A 21,622-nucleotide genomic window follows, 5' to 3' on the forward strand; every position below is an offset into this window, starting at 1 on the left:
TTCTATCTCTCCCACTCCCTTTCTCTCTGAAATCAATAAAAAATATATATATTTTAAAAGTGCTTGGAGAGACAGCAGTGGAAACAGGGGAATGTTGAGCATTCTGTTACTTTCCATTGGTGTAAATCCATGTCTGGATTTGCGTGAGGGTCTTTTCCTCACACAGGTTAATCAGCTTATAGCTTCCCTGCTGGCCTCATGGGGGTTGCATCACCTTCAGGGGAGGTATGTAGGACCAGCCAGTGAAGACTGGCCTGAGGAGTTACCAAAAAGGAGAGGGATTACCTTGGGAAAGTTGCAAACGAACTGACATTCCCGGGAATGAAGAAATGAAATTGAGGAGTGACATGCTTCCTGCTGATAAGCATATTACTTCATAATAGTGGAAAGCATTTAATCTTATAGCCCCTAGGGGGCCTGGCACAGAAATCTTGTTGTTTGAATTTTTGAAAAGAATAAAGCACCAGAGATCATGTTTCAGAAAAAAAGTATAAAATTCCACAGAAAGTAATTTGCCTGGAGAAATTCTAGGCCGTGGTTATTGTGGCTATATGCTGAAAACAGAAGGGTATGCATACTTGGAGTCTTTGCAAGCAATCACAGAAAAGGTAGTATTGCATAGTGGTTAGGAACTCAACTCTGGAGGCAGAAACTTGGGTGTGAAACTTGGCTCATGACTAGTCACTGTGTAAACCCTGAGCAAGTGATTCAAACTCTCTATCCCTCAGTTTCTATTGTATAAAATGTGGACATAGTTTGAATCTACTAAATAAGAGATGATGGTATATGCAAAGCACTTATGGTTAATCCATGTAAATCATTTAGAAAAGCACCTGCTATGTGGGTAAGCCTTTAACAAATATTAGTGTAAAAAATGCCATTATGATTATCAAGTATGTGTTATCGATTTTGCCCCATGCATTGCTCTAGGGCACTATGGGAAGTGCAAAAGAAAATTGTAAAACAAGATGCTGGTACAGAGGTAGGCTGAAGATAAAAAGCTAACATCAATAAGGCAATGAGGAAATTTTAAATCTCAAACTGGGTAACTGTGAGGGATGAGGTGGGAGAGGACTAGAATAGTCAAAGAAGCCTAACCTGGTGGATATTCAATTAAGGTTCATTAAAGATCATTAAGATGGGATTTCATTAAGGTTTGGATATTATCAACTATTTTGTCAAACTCTGGATTTTGGAGGGAAAAAATCATAGATATAAAACCCTCTCAATTATCAATGCATTTAGAGAATGCTAAAATAGAAAGGAGGGGCATTTTTAAAAACTGACCTTGAAAGAGATTTCAGAATTTGAGAATGATAGAAATAAAAGAAACCTCAGAGATCAGCTGGTCTAAGCACCTTGTTTTACAGACGGAGAAACAGGCACGAGATGTGAGGTGGCTTGCCCATGTCACACTGGAACCCCAGTTCTCCCATTCTCCTCATCTGATTCTTAGCCGCCTATGGACCTTTGTTGACTCTTCTGGCTCCTGAAAGGCATTCTTCTTGCCCAACACCTATAAGCTGGTTGGACTTCTGTCTGTGATGCCCAGAGCTTTTCCTGCTGTTATCTGCTGCTGTCCCTACTGTGCCAGTTGTGCTGACAGCCACATCTTGCCCTTAGGCATTGACAAGAACCTTTGAATTGTAGAAAATTACAATTAAAAGGAAAGGAAAGGCCCTAACCGGTTTGGCTCAGTGGATAGAGCATCGGCCTGCGGACTCACGGGTCCCAGGTTCAATTCCTGTCAAGGGCATGTATTTTGGTTGCGGGCACATCCCAGTGGTGGGTGTGCAGGAGGCAACTGATTGATGTTTCTCTCTCATCGGTGTTTCTAACTCTCTCTCCCTCTCCCTTCCTCTCTGTAAAAAATCAATAAAATATATTTTAAAAAGGAAAAAAAAAAAAGGAAAGGCCCAGCCAGTGTGGCTCAGTGGTTGAGTATCGACCTATGAACCAGGAGGTCATGGTTCAATTCCCAGTCAGGGCACATGCCCAGGTTGCGGGCTTGATCCCCAATGTGGAGCCTGCTGTAGGCAGCTGATCATTGATTCTCTCTCATCATTGATGTTTCTATCTCTATCTCTCTCTCCTTCTCCCTTCCTCTCAGAAATCAATAAAAATATATTTTTAAATATAAAAGGAAAGGAAAGGATGCCCAGCAAGTGTTGCTCAGTGGTTAAGCGTCGACCTATGAACCAGTAGGTCACAGTTCAATTCCCGGTCGGGGCACATGCCCGGGTTGCAAGCTTGATCCCCAGTGTGGGGTGTGCAGGAGGCAACCAATCAATGTTGATGTTTCTCATTGATGTTTCTACCCCTCTCTCCTTCTCCTGTCCTCTCTCTAAAATCAATAAAAACATATTTAAAAAAAAAAACATTTACAAACTCAAAGTGGGGGTCTGTTTTTAGGGTGCTCCCCACAGTTCATGAGTTAAAAAAATAAAAAGGAAAGGAAGACATAAAAATCATTAACTTTAGAAATGAAGAAATTGACAGTGACCAACACCTCATCCACTCAACTATTCTGATCCCCATTTCTTCATCTAACTCATGGGAATTTTTCTCTTTATTTTATTATTTTTCCCATCACCATTTATTCCCCATACTAGTATACACTCTTTCACCTTCACACATCCCACCCCTCATGCAATTTCTAACATGTCCCAATGATGAGCATACCTTGAAAATGAGGAAGGTGTAGTGAATGACGATTTTTGGACTTTTGCTTCTTTTTTGTTATCATTGTTTTCTTATTCTATCAGTTTGTGGCTTAATGATGAACTGCTGGACAATTCTAGAATTATGAAGCAATAATTGGAATCACATAGCCTGGCAATTTCCTGTAGAGTCTACCACACAAAATGCTGCACAAACCTGACAAAGAAAATGACACATTGTTAGAATGTATTACCAGCACTAATCTCAAATATAATATCTATTTGAATGAAGACCAAAGTGCTAAGGGCTCAGCAGAGGGCTTGGCACATAAAAGGACGTAGTAGGCATTCCATAAATAAATATATTAATAAATGTCAATGAAAAATTATAAATTTATTAATAAATAAAGGTGTAACACTCCACCCTGGTAGCTCACAGCAGCATCCAGGTACAGTGAACTTGAAGAAAGCCATTGCAATTTTTTTTCCAGTGACCTCATAAATTTTCAAGTTTGCAAGGCAGGATGGACTGCGGAAGAAACACATGTGTCATACAATACACACTGCAACAGATTCTCTGATACTTTCATTCTCCCAATTTGAGGTCATGTCCATAGATCCATGCTGGAATACTTTGAATCTTAACAAATAGATGCCTGCTAATTGTAGCCTGCCAAAGCCCTCTCTCCAAAATGATAGCATCCTCCCTCCCCCAATCTCATTAGAAAAATCAGGAGCAAGTTTGAAAAAATCTTCAGGCCATTTAGTGAATACAAGTCAACAGTAATAGATGATGGGTAAAATCAAAGTCTTCCTTTTCCACTGATTAGAGTAATGCTGGCACAATACCTCTGAGCTACTCAGGAGTGACAACCTGACAATCAATTTCTCTGTGTGAATATAATGCCCTGAACTTAAATATATCATTCTCATAAATTATTTTCATCTTTATTGTTATTAGAGTATTACAGATGTCCCCTTCCCCCCCCATTACACCCCTCCACCCAATTCTTGCCCCACCACCCTACTGTTGGTGTGAATAGGTAAGATCTTTGATTAATCTGTTCCCACGCCCCATCTCTCTTCCCTCAATCTGTTCAATGCTTCCATGCCTCTGATTTATTCACCATTTTATTTTGTTCATTAGATTTCTTGTTCATTTATTTTTATTTTTATTCAATTGTTGATAGATATGTATTTGTTGCCATTTATTGTTCATATTTTTATCTCTTTTTATTATTATTATTATTAAATAACTAGAGGCCCAGTGCACAACATTTGTGCACTGCAGTGGGGGGAGGCGGGGTCCTTCAGCCTGGCCTGCGCCCTCTTGCAGTCTGGGACCCCTCTGGGGGGTGTCCGACTGCCTCGGAGGCAGGCTGTGCTTGCCAGCTGTGAGCCCAGCTTCTGGCTGAGCAGCTCTCCCCCTGTGGGAGCGCACTGACCACCAGGGGGCAGCTCCTGTGTTGAGCCTCTTACCCCTGGTGGTCAGTGCATGTCATAGCAACCAGTCACTCCGCCATTCAGTCAATTTGCATATTAGCCTTTTATTAGTATAGATACACTTCAGCATTTCATATAATATTGGTTTGAGGTGATGAACTCCTTTAGCTTTTTCTTATTTGTGAGGCTCCTTATCTGACACTCAATTCTAAATGAGAGCTTTGCTGGGTAGAGTAATCTTGGTTGTAGGTCCTTGCTATTCATCACTTTGAATATTTCTTGCCACTCCCTTCTGGCCTGCAAAGTTTCTGTTGAGAAATCAGCTGACAGTCATATGGGCGCTCCCTTGTAGGCAACTCACTTCTTTTCTCTTGCTGCTTTTAAGATTCTTTGTCTTTAACCCTTGGCATTTTAATTATGATGTGTCTTGGTGTGAGCCTCTTTGTGTTCCTCTTGTTTGGGACTCTCTGTGCTTCCTGGAGTTGTAAATTTATTTCTTTCACCGGGTAGGGGAAGTTAGTGTCACCTTACACTATCTTTATATTTTTTTAATTCTTTTTTCTTTTTGCTCTTGATTTGGTGTGGTTTTTTTGTTTTGTTTTGTTTTTTGTGGGTTTTTTTTTTTTTTTTTTTTTGCTTTTTTTTGCTTCCTCATATTCCAAATCATTTATTTGATTCTCGGAATCCTCTACTCTTATGTTGAATACCTGTAAATTGTCCTTTATTTCAGTAGTGTATGCTTAATTTCTGACAGGTCCTTTTCATGCCTTTGACATTCTCACTAAGATCCTTGAAAGTCTCACTAAGTCCCTTGAGTAACTTTATTAGCATGGTTTTGAACTCTGTACCCAGTAGTTTGCTTGGTTCCGTTTCTTTCATTTGTGACATGTCTATTTGTCTCTGCATTTTGGCTGCTTCCTTGTGTTTGTTTCTATGTATTAGATAGAGCTATTAAGTCTCCTGGAATTGTGTAGTAGGTGACCTTGAATAGTAGGTGTTCTGTAGGGTCCAGTGGCTCAGCCTCCCCAGTCACCTGAGCTGGGCACTGTAGATGGGCCCCTGTGTGTGCTCTGTGCACAGTCTCATAGTTGAGTCTTGATTGCTGTTGGCCTCTCTGGAAGGAATTAACCTCCAGGCCAACTGGCTGTGAGGACCAGCTGCAACTACAGTGGGAGACCTGCTGTGCAGGAGGCGAGGCCCAGCTGTGAAGCAAGGCAGGCTGGTGTTAGTGCTACGTCTTGGGCCTTTTGTTGATAGGTTTGGAGCACAAGGTCACCAGCTTCAGCTTGTTTGAGAGATTTTAGTGAAGTCTGAAGCCTGGGCCATTCATACGGAAAAGCTGCTGCAAACAGCTTGGGAGGAGCTGCAAATTGGATGGGGTGGGGTCTCAAGGAATCACCAGGGCAGAGCTAACAGTGTTGGCCATGCTGATATGGCTGCCAGTCAGCCCTGGGACAGGGCAGGTCCCACCTCAGGAACAATGACCCTTGCGAGCAACCCAGTGTGGGAGAAGGCCACCCCTGAGTTCCTGCCTTGATGATGCCAGACAGTCCAGATCCTCCCCGTATGTGTTTGGGTCTCCCAGAGCTGCATCAGGTGCTGGAGCTCGGAGGAATGGAGTCCAAGTAAGTTCATGCCCAGCCCTTTAAAAGAAACACCTTGGTCTCCAGCAGCCTCTGTGTCCCTCAGCAACAATCCCCGCTGGTTTTTATAGCCAGTAGTTGTAGGGACTTCTCTTCCCAGCTCTAGAACCCTGGCTGGGGGTCTGGTGTGGGGCTTGGACCCCTTGCTCCTCTCAGGTGGTCTCTGCAGAGATATGTCCCTCCCAATTAAAAAAAAATAGCACACGTGGATGCTGGACCAGCCCATTACAGGCCTCCACCCAACAGTCTCAATGTGCTTTCTTCTTTACTTCTCTAGGACTTCCATTCAGCCAGCTGTCAGGTGGTTCTGAGTGATGGTTGTTCTGTACTTTAGTTGTAATTTTGATGTGGTTGTGGGAGGCAATGAGTACAGGCGGTTACCTACAACACCATCTTGGTTCTCCCCTCTCATAAATTTTTAATTGTTTTATAGCTTCAGTTTTAATGTAAAGGTTATGTAAGTTTATACTTTTGTGACAAATAATCTCTCTTGGAAAAGCCTTCAAGCAGAGAATATATTTTTTAAAATAAATCTTTATTGTTCAGATTATTACAGGTGTTCCTCTTTTTTTCCCCCTAGCTCCCCTCCACCTGATTCCCCACCCCACCCCATGCCCTTACCCCCTGCCACTGTCTTCATCCATAGGTGTAAGCTTTTTGTCCAGTCTCTTCCCACACCCCTCACACCCCCTCCCCCCTGAGAATTGTCAGTCCACTCCCTTTCTATGTCCCTGATTCTATTATATTCACCAGTCCATTCTGTTCTTCAGATTTTTTATTCACTTGATTTTTAGATTCACTTGTTGGTAGGTATGTATTTGATGTCATTTTGTTGTTCATAATTTTTATCTTTACCTTTTTCTTCTTCTTCCTCTTCTTAAAGAACACCCTTCAGTATTTCATGTAATCCTGGTTTGGTGGTGATGAACTCCTTTAGCTTTTTCTTGTCTGTGAAGCTCTTTATCTGACCTTCAACTCTGAATGATAGCTTTGCTGGGTAGAGTAATCTTGGTTGTAGGTTCTTGCTGTTCATCACTTTGAATATTTCTTGCCACTCCCTTCTGGCCTGCATAGTTTCTGCCGAGAAATCAGCTGACAGTCGTATGGGTGCTCCCTTGTAGGTAACTAACCGTTTTTCTCTTGCTGCTTTCAAGATTCTCTCTTTGTCTTTTGCCCTTGGCATTTAAATTATGATGTGTCTTGGTGTGGTCCTCTTTGGATTCCTCTTGTATGGGGTTCTGTGTGCTTCCTGAACTTGTAAGTCTATTTCTTTCACCAGGTAGGGAAAGTTTTCTGTCATTATTTCTTCTAATAGGTTTTCAATATTTTGCTCTCTCTCTTCTTCTGGCACCCCAAAAATTCGGATGTTGGTACGCTTAAAGTTGTCCCAGAGGCTCCTTACACTATCTTCATATTTTTGGATTTTTTCTTTTTGTTTTTCTGGTTGTGTGTTTTTTGTTTCCTCATATTTCAGATCTTTGGTTTGATTCTTGGGGTACGTTGATCTACAGTTGAGTTTCTGTATATTCTTTATTTCAGACAGTGTATGCTTAATTTCTGACTGGTCATTTTCCATTTTTTTGGCATTCTCATTAAGGTCCTTGAAGGTCTCACTAAGCTCCTCGGAGGTCTCATCAAGTTTCTCGGCGGTTTTTAGAAGATTCTTGAGTAACCTTATAAATGTGGTTCTGAACTCTATGTCGTCCATTAGTTTGCTTTCCTCCATTTCTCTCATTCGTGACATGTTTCTTTGTCTCCGCATTTTGCTGCTTCCTTATGTTGATGGAGTGGCTTTGTGTGGTAGGTGACCTATAGGGTGCAGTAGCTCAGCCTCCCCAATCACCTGAGGTGGACGCCTTTGGTACACCCCTTTGTGGGCTGAGTGCAAAGTCTTGGTGTAGTTAAGCCTTGATTGCTGTTGGTACACTGGGAGGAATTGACCTCCAGGCCAATTGGCTGTGAGGACCTGTTGTGTCTATAATGGAAGAACTGCTGCGCTGGAGACACGCTTATGGTGCAGGACTTGTTTCAGTGGGGCTTTGGTGCTCACTGAGTCTGCCTCTTGAATGTATCACTTATGGATGTGAGGAGTTGAAATCTGGTGTCTCACACTGACCACTAGGTACACTGGCTTCTGGATCTCCAATGGGGTGCAGGTCAGCTACTGTCTGAGGCCACCCAGCAGGAGCTACAGCAAGAACTACAGTTTTCTCCTCTTTGCTTGGGGTTTGGAGGTTTTGGAGCTGTCTGACCCAGGCTGCAAGTTTGCTAGGTTAAGCTGCGATAGGGCAGGCCATTCATATGCTAAAGCCGCTGCTTGGAGCTTGGGTGGGTTGGTAGATTGTGCAGGGCGGGGTCTCAGGGCGTGACCAGGCTAGGGCGTGGCAAACAGCGATGGCTGCCAGTAAGCCGGCTCTGTGTCTCTGCGTCTTTGACCGTGTCCCCGCGTCCCGCGCCCCAGCACAATAAACAATTGTTCCTGCGCGCAGCCCTGCAAGCAAGCCTCCCTCACTTTCCAACCCCACGGCAGACAGTCCAGCTTCTCCCCGTAGGAGTATGGGTCCCCCGAGTCTCCCCAGAAACGAGTTCGGAGTAATCGGGAGCTTATCTCCCTTCGGGATGAAAACAGCAGCACTCCCAGTCACCCGTCGCCAGCCGGATTCGCGTGTCTCTGTACCTCAGCTTTTCAGCGCTTGTTCACCCCTCAATGCTGTTTGCTCTTTCCTTCTAGTTGTAGAACTTCCACTCAGCCAGCTTTCCTGTGGTTCTGGGTGATAGATGTTTTGTCTTTTAGTTGTGGTTTTGAAATTGTTGTGCGAGGCAGCAGTTTAGGTGTTTACCTACGCCACCATCTTGGATCCTACCTCAAGACTCCAAGCAGAGAATTTGATAGTGAAAAACCAGAACTTAATCTTCCAGCTGTAGGATATATCTTGATTAACCTGATTAAATAAATCTTGCTCTTGGCTAACAAACTTCATCAGGGGTGGGGAACCTTTTCTGCCAAGGATTATTTGGGCCATACAAAATTACCAACTTAAAAATTAGCCTTCTATATTTCATCAAACATTTAATTAACTCACACCTAATGCCTTGGCGGGGCCAGCCAGACCAAATGATTTCACTGGCCTTGTACAACCCTCAGGCTGATGTTCCCCACTGCTGCTTTAAATAATGCTTTTCATAGAAGGCTTACATTCTATGCAGTGATTAGGAAAGTGTAGTGGATGTCAAGAGAAAAAAGTAGTCAGGACACATCCTTGAGACCAATTATAAATTAAGAATAAATGGCTGTTGGTGGAAATATCAATTAGTACAGATCATTTTGAAAACAATTTGGCAATTTATCAAAATTTTTTAACTATCCACAATTCTTAATTCTAATTCAAATTCTACAAATCTATCCCAAGGAATTTATTTGAAATGCAAAAAATGTTATAGTCATTACAACATAGAGTAAGTAAAAATGGAAAACTACAGAAGTGTACAGCATATAGGAATATTTAACTGTGGTAAATCCACTTACGTAAGTTGTCATTATATTTATAAGATATATTGGTTGGTAATCTTTTCTTGTGCTGTATTTTCTAGTTTTGGTATCTGGTAATGGTGGCCTCATAGAATAAGTTAGGAAATGTTCCCTTTTCTGTGTTTTGGATGAGTTTGTAAAGTATTTGTATTCTTTTCAAATGTTTAGTAAAGCCACCTGGGCTTTTCTTTGTGAATAATTATTTAAGTTACTAATTCAATCTCTTTATTTGTTATAGGTCTATTCAGAGTTCTATTTCTTCTTGAATCAGTTTTGGTAGTTTGTGGGGTTTTTTTCTAGGAGCTTATCCATTTCATCTAAAATATCTAATTTATTGATACTCAATAAATTATAAGGTTCATAGTATCCCCTTATAATTCTTTTGTTTCTATAAAATCAGTAAAAATATCTCCTCTTTTATCCCTAATATTAGTAACAACTTTCCTTTTTTCTCTTAGTCTAGCTAATTGTTTACCAGCTGTAGGATTTTAATAATCTTTGCAAAGAACCAACTTTTGGTTTTGTTGATTTTTCTGTTTTTCTCTTCTCCAATTTATTAATTTCTGATCTAATCTTTATTATTGTCTTTTACTGCTTGCTTTAGTTTTAGTTTGGTCTGCTTTTTCCAGTGTCTTCAGGTAGAAGGTTAAATTATTGATTTGACATCTTTTTTGATATAGGCATTTTACACCTATAAATTTCCCTCTCCCTACTGACTTAGCTGTATCCCATAAATTTTGGTATCTTTTGTCTTTATTCTCATTCATCTAAAAATATTTACTATTTCCCTTATAATTTCTTTTTTGATCCCTTAGTTAATTTTGAAAGTGGTATTTTGTTTTGTTTTTAATTTTCACATATTTGGGGATTTTCCAAAATATTTTTATTAATAATTGTTTATTTCATGCCATTATTATGCATTTGTTAAAGCTGATGATTCCAAAGACTCTCTTATGATGTGGGAAAGTGCTCTGTTACTATCAAAATAATTGACTTTTTTTTATTAAGCTTTACTAAGTGTCAAGCACTATGATACCAGCTTTTTATACATTATCACATTTAAATACAACTGAGGCTCAGAGATTAAACAACATTCTTAAGGTTATACAGCTCAATTCCAAAGCCCTTTCCCATGATACTTTACTATGTGTTTTAATAGTAAATAAAAACAACTCAGAATTTTAAATTCCTTAGATTATATAATACAACAAGGTTTAAAGAGAATAAATTTTTTAAAACACACACAAAAAATAATATTACTAAAGGTGATTTGTTTCTCAGTAATTTATTCTATTTCTTACAAATTTTCTCTAAAAAAGGCATGCTTCATCTGTTAGTAGAAAAAATACTTTTTCTCTAAAAAATAGAAAGTATTTTTAACAAACTAATCTTTTTTTGTTGTTTTTAGTCCTCACCCAAGGATATTTTTCCATTGATTTTTAGAGAGAGTGAGAGAGGGAAAGACAGAGAGAAACATCGATGTGAGAGAAACACATTGATTGGTTGCCTCCTACACAAGCCCTGACCAGGCTGGGGAGAAACCTGAAACCAAGCTACGTGCCCTTGACCGGAATCGAACCTGGACCCTTTGGTCCACAGGCCAATGCTCTGTCCACTGAGCCAAACTGGCTAGGGCCCAAACTAATCTTTTTAGTTAAAAAAAGCAGTAAACATTAGTTAGAGGGCAAAGAGTTAGAAAAGGAAAATTAAATGGTAGATTTCTTCAAAGTTATGAATACCACTAAATTTTTTCATTTTTTCTATTCAAATATGGACCAGAGAGCTGAAAATGTGATATGTATTGTGCAGAAATACATAAAGCAATATTTTTATTACTAGTGCAACATTTTTATTACTAGTAATAAATGGCAACTAAAACAATCAGATCAGTGAGCATAGAATTATGAGATGAAATTCATATAAGAAAAACAAATTCTGAGTGATAACAACTTTGGAGAAATGCGATTTAAAAATATTACTCATTTGGCTATGGTTCTTATTCTTCATTATTCCTCCCCATTTTCTACAGATATTTATTCCTTCCTATCCTCCTTCCTTTTTCTCTCTTTTTTTTTTTTTTCCAAATTTCTCCCAATATTTCCAATGGAAATCATCACTCCACACTTTGGTTCATACATTTATTTGGTGAATAATTATGAGTATCTACCATGCTCTAGAACTTATTGATACAGAAATGAAAGTGATATGGTACCTGCTCTGAGATCAAAATGTGGTAGGAAAGAAAAATGTTAAAAAATTAGTGTATTCAGAGAGAAACCAAGATGGTGGCATAGGTAAACACCTAAACTGTTGCCTCGCACAACAATTTCAAAACTAAAACTAAAAGACAAAACTGACATCATCCAGAACCACAGGAAGGCTGGCTGAGTGGAAATTATACAACTAGAAGGAAAGAGAAAAGCACACTGAGACTCAGAGGAGCTGCAGGAGGCAGTGGTACTGAGACGTGTGCTCAGAGGTACTCAGGCAACTGAGTGCGCAGCTGGCTTTCTCAAGCGAGAGGGAGACAAAAGCTCCCGACTGCGCTGAACTCCAGTTCCAGGCGAGACTCTGGGAACCCAGACTCATATGGGGTGAAACTGGACTGTCAGGAAAGAGAAAAGCACACTGAGACTACAGGAGCTGTGGAAGGCAGAGGTACCGAGGAGGGTGCACGAAGAGGGCGGGCAACTGAGTACGCGGCTGGCTTTCTCAAGTGGGAGGGAGACAAAAGCTCCCGACTGCACTGAACTCCAGTTCCAGGTGAGTCTCTGGGGACCCAGACTCATTCGGGGAGAAACTGGACTGTCTGGCAGCGGGCGAAACTCGAGGGCGGCTTTCTCTCAGAGGTGCTTGCAGCGATTACCAAGGGACACTGAGACACAGGGGCCACATAGGGCAGGGCTGATGGGAAACCAAGGCTGTCTGCTCAGCCCTGAGACTCCGCCCCATCCAAGCTGAGCACAGAGGCTTTTGCAATTTTGTAAGTCTTGTCTCATAAAAGTGTCTCCAGCACAGAAGTTCTCCCAGCGTAGACACAGCTGATCCTCACAGCCAATTGGCCTGGAGGTCAATTCCTCCCAGTGATACCAACAACAATCAAGACTTAACTACAACAAGACTGTGCACACAGCGCACAAAGGGGTGCACCAAGAGTGTCCACCTCAGGTAACTGGGGAGGCTGAGCCACTGGGCCCTAGAGGACACCTAGCACACAAAGCCACTCTATCAACTCAGGGAAGCAGCCAAAATGCAGAGACAAAGAAACAGATCACAAACGAAAGAAATGGAGGAAAGCAAATGACTGGATATAGAGTTCAAAACCACGGTTATAAGATTTTTCAAGAATTTTCTAGAAAAGGCCAATAAATTTCACGAGACCCTTGAGGATATGAAAAAGGAACTAGAAATTAAGCATACACTGACTGAAATAAAAAATATTATACAGAGATCTAACAGCAGACTAGAGGATCACAAGAATCAAGTCAAAGATTTGAAATACAAAGAAGCAAAAAACACTCAACTGGAAAAGCAAAAAGCAAAAAGAATCCAAAAATATGAAGATAGTGTAAGGAGCCTCTGGGACAACTTCAAGCGTACCAACATCTGAATTATGGGAGTGCCAGAAGAAGAGAGAGAGCAAGATACTGAAAACCTATTTGAAGAAATAATGACAGAAAACTTCCCCCACCTGGTGAAAGAAATACACTTACAAGTCCAGGAAGCACACAGAACCTCAAACAAAAGGAATCCAAAGAGGACCACACCAAGACACATCATAATTAAAATGCCAAGAACAAAAGACAAAGAGAGAATATTAAAAGCAGCAAGAGAAAAACAGTTAGTTACCTACAAGGGAGCACCCATACGATTGTCAGCTGATTTCTCAACAGAAGTTATGTAGGCCAGACGGGAGTGGCAAGTAATATTCAAAGCAATGAATAGCAAGAACCTACAACCAAGATTACTCTACCCAGCAAAGCTATCATTCAGAATTGAAGGTCAGATAAAGAGCTTCACAGATAAGAAAAAGCTAGAGGAGTTCATCACCACCAAACCAGTATTATATGAAATGCTGAAAGGTATTCTTTAAGAAGAGGAAGAAGAAGAAAAAGGTAAAGATAAAAATTATGAACAACAAATACATATCTATCAACAAGTGAATCTAAAAATCAAGTGAATAAAAAAATCTGATGAACAGAATAAACTGGTGAATATAATAGAATCAGGGGCATAGAAAGGGAGTGGACTGACAATTCTCAGGGGGAAAGGGGTGTGGGGAGTGCGGGAAGAGACTGGACAAAAATCGTACACCTATGGATGAGGACAGTGGTGGAGGGGTAAGGGCAGAGGGTGGGTTGGGAACCGGGTGGAGGGGAGTTATGGGGGAAAAAAGAGGAACAATTGTAATAATCTGAACAATAAAGATTTATTAAATTAAAAATAAAAATAAAATAAAAAATAGTGAAAAAAAATGAGCGTATTCACTGTGACAGCCTTACGTAGAACACCAGAGCATAACCTTAAAGATGCCTCAGTATCCACAAGATGGACAAAGGGGCCCTAGCTGGTTTGGCTCAATGGATAGAGTATCAGCCTGAGGACTGAAAGGTCCCAGGTTCAGTTCCAGCCAAGGGCACATGCCTGGGTTGTGGGCTCGATCCCCAGTGGGGAGCATGCAGGAGGCAGCTGATCAATGATTCTCTCTCATCATTGATGTTTCTATCTCTCTCCCCCTCTCCCTTCCTCTCTAAAATCAAAATATATTTTAAAAATAAAAAGATGGACAAAGGGGAAAAGGTTTCTATAACTGCCACCCGCCAAATAGAGATATAGAAGATAACATTTAGGAGAATACGGTAAGCTAGAAATATATTTTTTGGAGGTGTCATGGAAGGATGACTTAGTTCTCAACTCCTCAATCACCGATTTGATTTTTACCACCATAGCTTAGTTTTATCTCTTCCAGAACTTCTTATAATTGGAATCATACATAAATGTGCTTTTATGTATGCCTTCTATCTCTTAGCATAATACTTTTCAGATTCATCCATGTTGTTGAGTGTATCAGTAATTCAGTTCTTGTTATTGCTGAGTAGTTTTCCACTTTAACGGTATACCACAGTTTGTCAGTTTACCTGTTGTTGGAATAGTTTCCAGTTGTGAGTAATTATGGACATTCTTATATACACCTTTCTGTAGACATATTTTTTTTCTCGAGTAAATATTCAGGAGTGAATTTCTCGATCATAGGTTTAACTTTATAAGAAATTGCTAAACTATTTTTCAAACTGGCCATTTTGCATTCCCACCAAGAGTTTATATGAGAGTTGCAATTGCTTCACATCCTTACCAACACCTGATATTGTCAGTCTTTTTCATTTTATCCACTCCAGTGGATATGAAGTGGTATCATGCATTGGATTTAATTTGTACTTCTCTGATGTTTCTTATATATTTACTAGAGGCTCAATGCACGACTTCGTGCACGGGTGGGGTATTTGCAACAGATCAGGACTGGGCCTGTTGGGAGGAGGAGATGGTGGGAGGTTGGCCAGCTGGCCCACCCTGATTGGGGCCCAATCAAGGCCAGGCCGGCTGGGGGGAGGGGCCATGGGTGATTGGCTGGCTGGCCCCACCCCCTATTGAGGTGAGGGGTCCATCGGGGTGGGTCCGGCCAGGGCGAATGGCTACAGGCCAATCAGGGTGGTGGGGGCCCATAGGAGCAGGGCTGGCTCGGGGGAGGGGCTGCGGGATGTTGGCCAGTGGGCCCCACCCCCTGATCAGGCTGGTTCACCGGCCACAGTGGGCGTCGTAGCAACTGGTCATAAATCGTTCTGGTCATTGCAGTCGCTGGCTTTTTATATATATAGATTGGCCGTGTACATATCATATGTTGTATTTAAGTTTTTCGTCCATTTTTATTGGATGTTTTTTCTTTTTATTCAGTTTTTAAATACTCTGAATAAAAATCTTTTGTCACATATATGTATTATAAATATTGTTTCTCATTTGTGACTTGCCTTTTTGGAGGTGTCATTTTCTTTTTTTTTTTTTTAATATATTTTATTGATTTTTTTACAGAGAGGAAGAGAGGAAGGGAGAGGGATAGAGAGTTAGAAACATCGATGAGAGAGAAACATCGATCAGCTGCCTCTTGCACACCCCTTACTGGGGATGTGCCCGCAACCAAGGTACATGCCCTTGACCGGAATCGAACCTGGGACCCTTGAGTCCGCAGGCCGACGCTCTATCCACTGAGCCAAACCGGTTTTGGCAAGGAGGTGTCATTTTCTTAATGACCTTTTTTGAAAAGCAAAAGTTTTTTATTTTCATTAAATCCAATTTACCACTTTTTAAACTTATTATCTGTGCTTTTATGCTCTATCCAAGGAATCTTTGCCTACCTCAGATTATAAATATATTCTATGTTTTTTTCTAGAAATTTTATACTTTGAGCTTTTACACTTAGGCCTGCAGTCTATCTCTAGATAATTTTAGTGTGTGAGCTGAGAATCACAGTTCATTCTTATGAAAAAATTCAAACATAAAAATGTAGAAAGAATAGAATTCTGAACTTCTTGTACCTGTTACTCAAATTTAACCATTACCTACTCATGATCAGTCTTGTTTTGTCATCCTGTATAAGAATATATATGGTGTCCAAAAAATATATACACACACTTTGAATAATTATAAAGGCAGTGTTTATTAAAATACATTTTACTTTCAAAATTGAACTATCAACAAAGTGTATATAATTTTGGGGGGACATCCTGTATATGAGGGGAGATATAGATATACCCTAATTTATTATGAAAGGAAGTTCTAGAAATTGTGAATTTTTTGTTCTGACCCAGAATTTAATCCAGAACCACACATTGCATTCCATTTGTCCTATGTCCTTAACCTCCTTTAATCTAGAATGGTTCTTTAGCTTTTTATATTTCTCATGCTTTTTATATTTCTCATGACATTGTGATATTTTAAGAGTGGTCTCTTAATTTTAATTTGCCTGATTATTTCTTCATGGTTAGCTGCAACTCGTGCATCTTTGGTAGGAATACTACATAAGTTATATTGTGTATTTCTCAGTACTTCCCATCAGGAGGCACATGGTGTGAAGTTTTCCCACTGTTTGGTGATGCTAAATTGGATCTCTTGGTTAAGGTAGAAGAAAACTGAAACATACCCAGAGTTAGGAAGTTTTCTGGATGGGAAGGATTAAAGTATGTCAATTCACTCACATGTTTTAAGAACATGGGATTTGAGTGGGAAAAGTAGCAATTTGAAGTTTTTGGTCTTGTTTCCTTTTGTTATTTGTGAGTGTGTATTTTACCTTAAGCCAGTTTGTGAATGCCATTACAGCTTGGGGTCAGGATGGGCAATTTTATGCCATTTGACTTAACAATTTAGAAATTTCTTCTTGAGTGACAATGATGTAATATGCTGACTCCTGGTACAGGTGTTCTCATGTCTGTCACAACATGAAAGGTATTCATTTCACAGAGTCACAACAGAATCAGATAAACAAGGCATGTGTATCGGATTGATTGCAAGGGTTGGGGGAGAGGGTTCCTCTCATTCAATTAAAGATAAAAAAATATTTACACCAAATAAAATTGAAAACATGCTGTGATTGTTTCCTCTCCTCCCATGGTGTAGAGTTTGGCAGAGGGGTTCCATTTTGTTTGGGGATTCTTTTAATAGCTTTATTGAAACATAATTCACACAGTATACAATTTACCCACCTACAGTGCACAACTCATTGTTTTTAGTATATTCATAGGGTTATATACCTATCATTACAATCTAATTTTAAAACATTCTATCTCCCCTAAAGTAAACACCCTAACCACTAGTTGTCACTTCCCACTCCCATAATTCCCTACCTTCAATCCTGTTCATAGCCTGTCCCATTGAAATACTTTTTTAATATTATTTTAAGAATAAGTACAAAGGATAGAGCTCTGAAAAACATAAATGGGTATTCAAAATTTGTAGCAGGGTAAACCACAAAGATATTATTAAAGCAATAGCATCCGATGAATTTTAAAAAAGCATTGCCAAGCAAGTAAGCTGTGGGAATGATGACAGATTATATTATCACTTAAGAAAGACAAAAGCTTTTAAATATAAAGACAAATGATATTAAATATAAACTTGAAACAGGCTCTAGTTATATAACCTCATTTTTCTCATAAGAACAACAAATATTGGCAAATTCAGATCCTGACTTCACTGCTCACTGACTGTGTGACTCTGGGCAAGTAACAGAAGATTTGTAAACTTCAGTTTCCTCTTGCAATCCTATCTAATAAAAGAATAATATGCAAATTATCCATCACTCTGCCACACCCACCAGCCAATCAGAAGCAAGTATGCAAATTAACTCAACCAAGATGGCTGCGGCCACGGAGAGAGCAGGAGGCTTGGGTTTCCCCAGCAATGGAGGAAGCCAAGCTTTCTGCCTGCTCTGGCCTGCCTTGGCCTCCTCTTAAGGCTACAAAGTTTCAATTATAGAAGATAAATAAATCCCAACAAAAATGGCTGTGGCCACAGAGCGAGCAGGAGGCTTGGTTCCACTCAAGGCTACAAAGTTTCAATTATAGAAGATAAATAAATCCCAGATACCAGGGCCTCTGCTTGGGTCACTGGGTGGTGTGGCCAGCCTGCAAACAACCACAGGCCCCTCGCCCAGGCCGCCCCACACCCCAAGGGAACCCCCACCCTGATCTGGGACACCCTTCTGGGCAAACCAGCCAGCCCCCACCCGTGCACCAGGCCTCTATCCTATCTAATCCTATCTAATAAAAGAATAATACACAAATTGACCATCACTCCAACACAGAAGATGGCTGCCCCCATGTGGTCACAAGATGGCCACCACAGATGGCCAGCAGGGGAGGACAGTTGGGAGGGACCAGGTCTGCAAGTGAGGGCAGTTGTGGGTGATCAGGCCAGCAGGGGAGGGCAGTTGGGAGGGACCAGGCCTGAAAGGGAGGGCAGTTGGGGGTGATCAGGCTGGCAGAGGAGGGAAGTTGGGGGCAACCGGGCCTGCAGGGAAGGGCAGTTGGGGGGGACCCAGGCCTGCAGGGGAGGGCAGTTGGGGGTGACCAGGCCTGCAGGGGAGAGCAGTTGGGGGTGAACAGGCCTGCAGGGGAGGGCAGTTAGGGGCAAACAGGCTGGCAGGGGAGCAGTTAGGTATCAATCAGGCTGGCAGGGGAGTGGTTAGGGGGTGATCAGGAAGGCAGGCAGGCAGGCAAGCAGTTGGGAGCCAGCAGTCCTGGATTATGAGAGGGATGTCCGACTGCCCGTTTAGGCCCGATCCAGGTAGGATCGGGCCTAAACGGGCAGTCGGACATCCCTCGAGGGGTCCCAGATTGGAGAGGGTGCAGGCTGGGCTGAGGGACACCCACCCCCCCCCCCCCGGTACATGAATTTCATGCACCAGGCCTCTAGTATGAGAATAATGATGGGACCAACCTCGTAAAGTTAGTGTGGAGGTTAGCACATGTAGAGCTTTACAACCAATGCTGGCACATAATAATTGCTCAATAAACACTAGCTGTTGTTGTTTTATCACTGTTGTTCATAAGAACTCAATAATTCAGCTCAAATTCCAAAATGGAATTCTTAGATATGCCAATTTGCCACATGTGATTGGTATTTTTAAAATCTCTATTCAAAAAAGTTTCCTGCCATGAAAGTAATGGATGGGGATTTAAGATACCGTAATGTAGAGAGAAAAAATTTACCTTGATCAGGTATGACTTACAGCGCTGTAAACCAGCCTTCAATTGCTTTAGAGCAGGCGTCCTCAAACTACGGCCCGCAGGCCACATGCGGCCCGCCGAGGACATTTATCTGGCCCACCGGGTGCCGCTGCCTGTCCTGCTTAGCAGCCGACTCGGCCCCGGGCCCGCAGTGCGCATAGGAATTTGTTCATAGTTTTTTTTTTTTAAACTATAGTCCAGCCCTCCAACTGTCTGAGGGACAGTGAACTGGCCCCCTGTTTAAAAAGTTTGAGGACTCCTGCTAGAGCCATGTATTCTGTAACTAGTAAAAGTGCTAATTTATTATTCTCACCTAACACTGGTATAAAAGATTTTCCTTTTCTAAATTTAAAGAAAATCTAACAGCAACAAAAAGCTTATATAATGGCATTGAACATGTCTAATACAAAATAGTGGTAGAACATTATAAACCACATATAATCTCTTATAGTTGAAATGTTGAAATAAGATCCTAAATGTGTGACTTTTAAACCTGGGTGAACTAAAGTTGTAATTTGATTTTGTGTCCATAAATGTAACCACCAATGATTCCATTACTTTTCTTTAACTCCAACACAAAATGGCTTTGGGTAATAAGACTATGTTAGATGATTTTATTTTTGAGAAATTGTTATGTATTTTCTGTTCTTTTACAAGTGTGGTGCTAAATATTATGTCCCAATCAGATGACTCATGATACACAACATTTTGATACTTGGGAAATGTTAACACATTACAGCCCCTGCTTTGAAAAGATAAAAGAATTAATCACAAGCAGCACATGTTCATTTTCCTTTGACCCCGTGAGACACTTTAAATGATGTGGTTTGCACGTGACCCCATATTGTCTCTCAAGGCTTCCTTCATTGTCCATCTGTGTCTACATTTTAACCCCAGGCTTTACTCACCTTGCCATTGTTTTGTATTTGCATGAAAATTTGTAAAAAATTTTTTTTGCATGACAAGTCATCCATAATGTTGAAGTTAAATGTCTAACATATCTTGCAATGTCACGTGTCATTAATTCTTACATGATATTTTTTTTCTTTTATTTTCAGTCACTGAAGTTTAAATATGCTTGAAATGTAAAAGTAGCATGAAACTGGAGTGATGCAAGAATATTTAATATTCCTTTAAGAACTTACCATTTTTTAGCTGGAAAAATTGGGGGGCGGAGGTGTAGTTCCCAGCCTTGTCTTTGGACACCAATTCTCAATTACAAATTATGATAAAACCATATTGAGCCTAAGTGCTGTCAACAGAGTAATAAATTCTGAAGTGATACTTCTTTTTGTCCCCTGAATATATTTCTGGTTCTAGAATATTAAGTATAAAATATGTCCCTTAATTTCAGAAATTACTAAATATTTTATTTAATGTTTTTCTTCAAGCCTTCTTAATGATACATAAAATTAAGCTCCCCTAACTTTGGTGAAAGTTTCTAGTAACTGAAAAAGTAATGAATGACTCACTAACTGACAGCACCAACATTTTAATACTTTCACGTTTCCTAAATGAACGTGACAACCAAAACGGATGTTGATGTAGAAGTGCATGAATATACAAGGAAAAGAAGTTATTTACACCATTTTCTCAAGCTTCAAATCTGTAAAGACCCAAATTGACTCATATCAATGAACCCAAATACATGCATATAAACAAGTGCTTTTCTTCCAAGCAGTCGCCTTGCTGGCTCTATGTAGGTTTATTCCTACCAGCTGCCATTGAGAAGACTGATTTAGAACACTCCTTGTTGAATTACCCTCAGAGTCTATTACATTCTCTGCAATATCTATATGGTAATATGTCATGTTCCTTGGAGAGTGACCCTCAGAGCCAAATCAGTCAAGTAAGAATGGCAGTCAAGCTGACAAATCATATTTTCTTAAATGATAAGTGAACTTACTTAGACTTATGTGGTTTATAGCTTATAAAATGACTGTGAGCACATTTCCCAAAGAAGAACCCCAGAAAACATTTACATAATAGCAATGATGGGAATAAATGAAAAATCTTCAAGGAGTCTTCTAGGCAAGCATCTGATAGTCACCTGAATAAATAAGTTCTAGTATAGGTATAAATTATTATTTTTAATCCAACATCATTTAAGCTACTAGAGAGGTTTACATTTTTAAGGACAGCCTTTCTTCAATGATTTTTTATCATATCAGAATATAGATAAGTAGCTGTGATAGCTCCCTTGCTTGAGTGAATATCGAGTTGATACCTCTTTAGCAACAATTTTAACAGATTTGGGTGGACTGCGTCACCAGCTAGCTCTGTGATATTGGCAAGAGACTCAACCTCTCTTTGCCTCTGGCCCCCCTGTCTACAAATGAAGGCTTGGGCTTAATTATCTTTAAAATAACTTATGAATAAAAATATTATACTATAATTATATATCTGTGTGTGAAACAACTATGATTATCATATGTCATAAATCTATATACTTTTCTGTGTGATTTTAATTAAATCTATGTTAAAGTAATTCAAATTCAAGTTATTTAAAAAGGCATCTAGACATCTATGTGTCTAGTGTCCTAATAAAATCTTTTCCACCCAACGATAATA

General features: G+C 40.3%; 1 protein-coding gene across 28 annotated transcripts in view; it reads left to right on the top strand.

Annotated features, from left to right (window-relative positions):
* The window catches only part of DLG2 (discs large MAGUK scaffold protein 2), a 2,053,927-nt gene that overhangs the window by 2,002,126 nt on the left and 30,179 nt on the right, over positions 1–21,622 (top strand). The window lies entirely within an intron of this gene.

This window comes from Plecotus auritus, assembly GCF_963455305.1.
Source record: "Plecotus auritus genome assembly, chromosome: 9".
Taxonomy (NCBI): Eukaryota; Metazoa; Chordata; class Mammalia; order Chiroptera; family Vespertilionidae; genus Plecotus; species Plecotus auritus.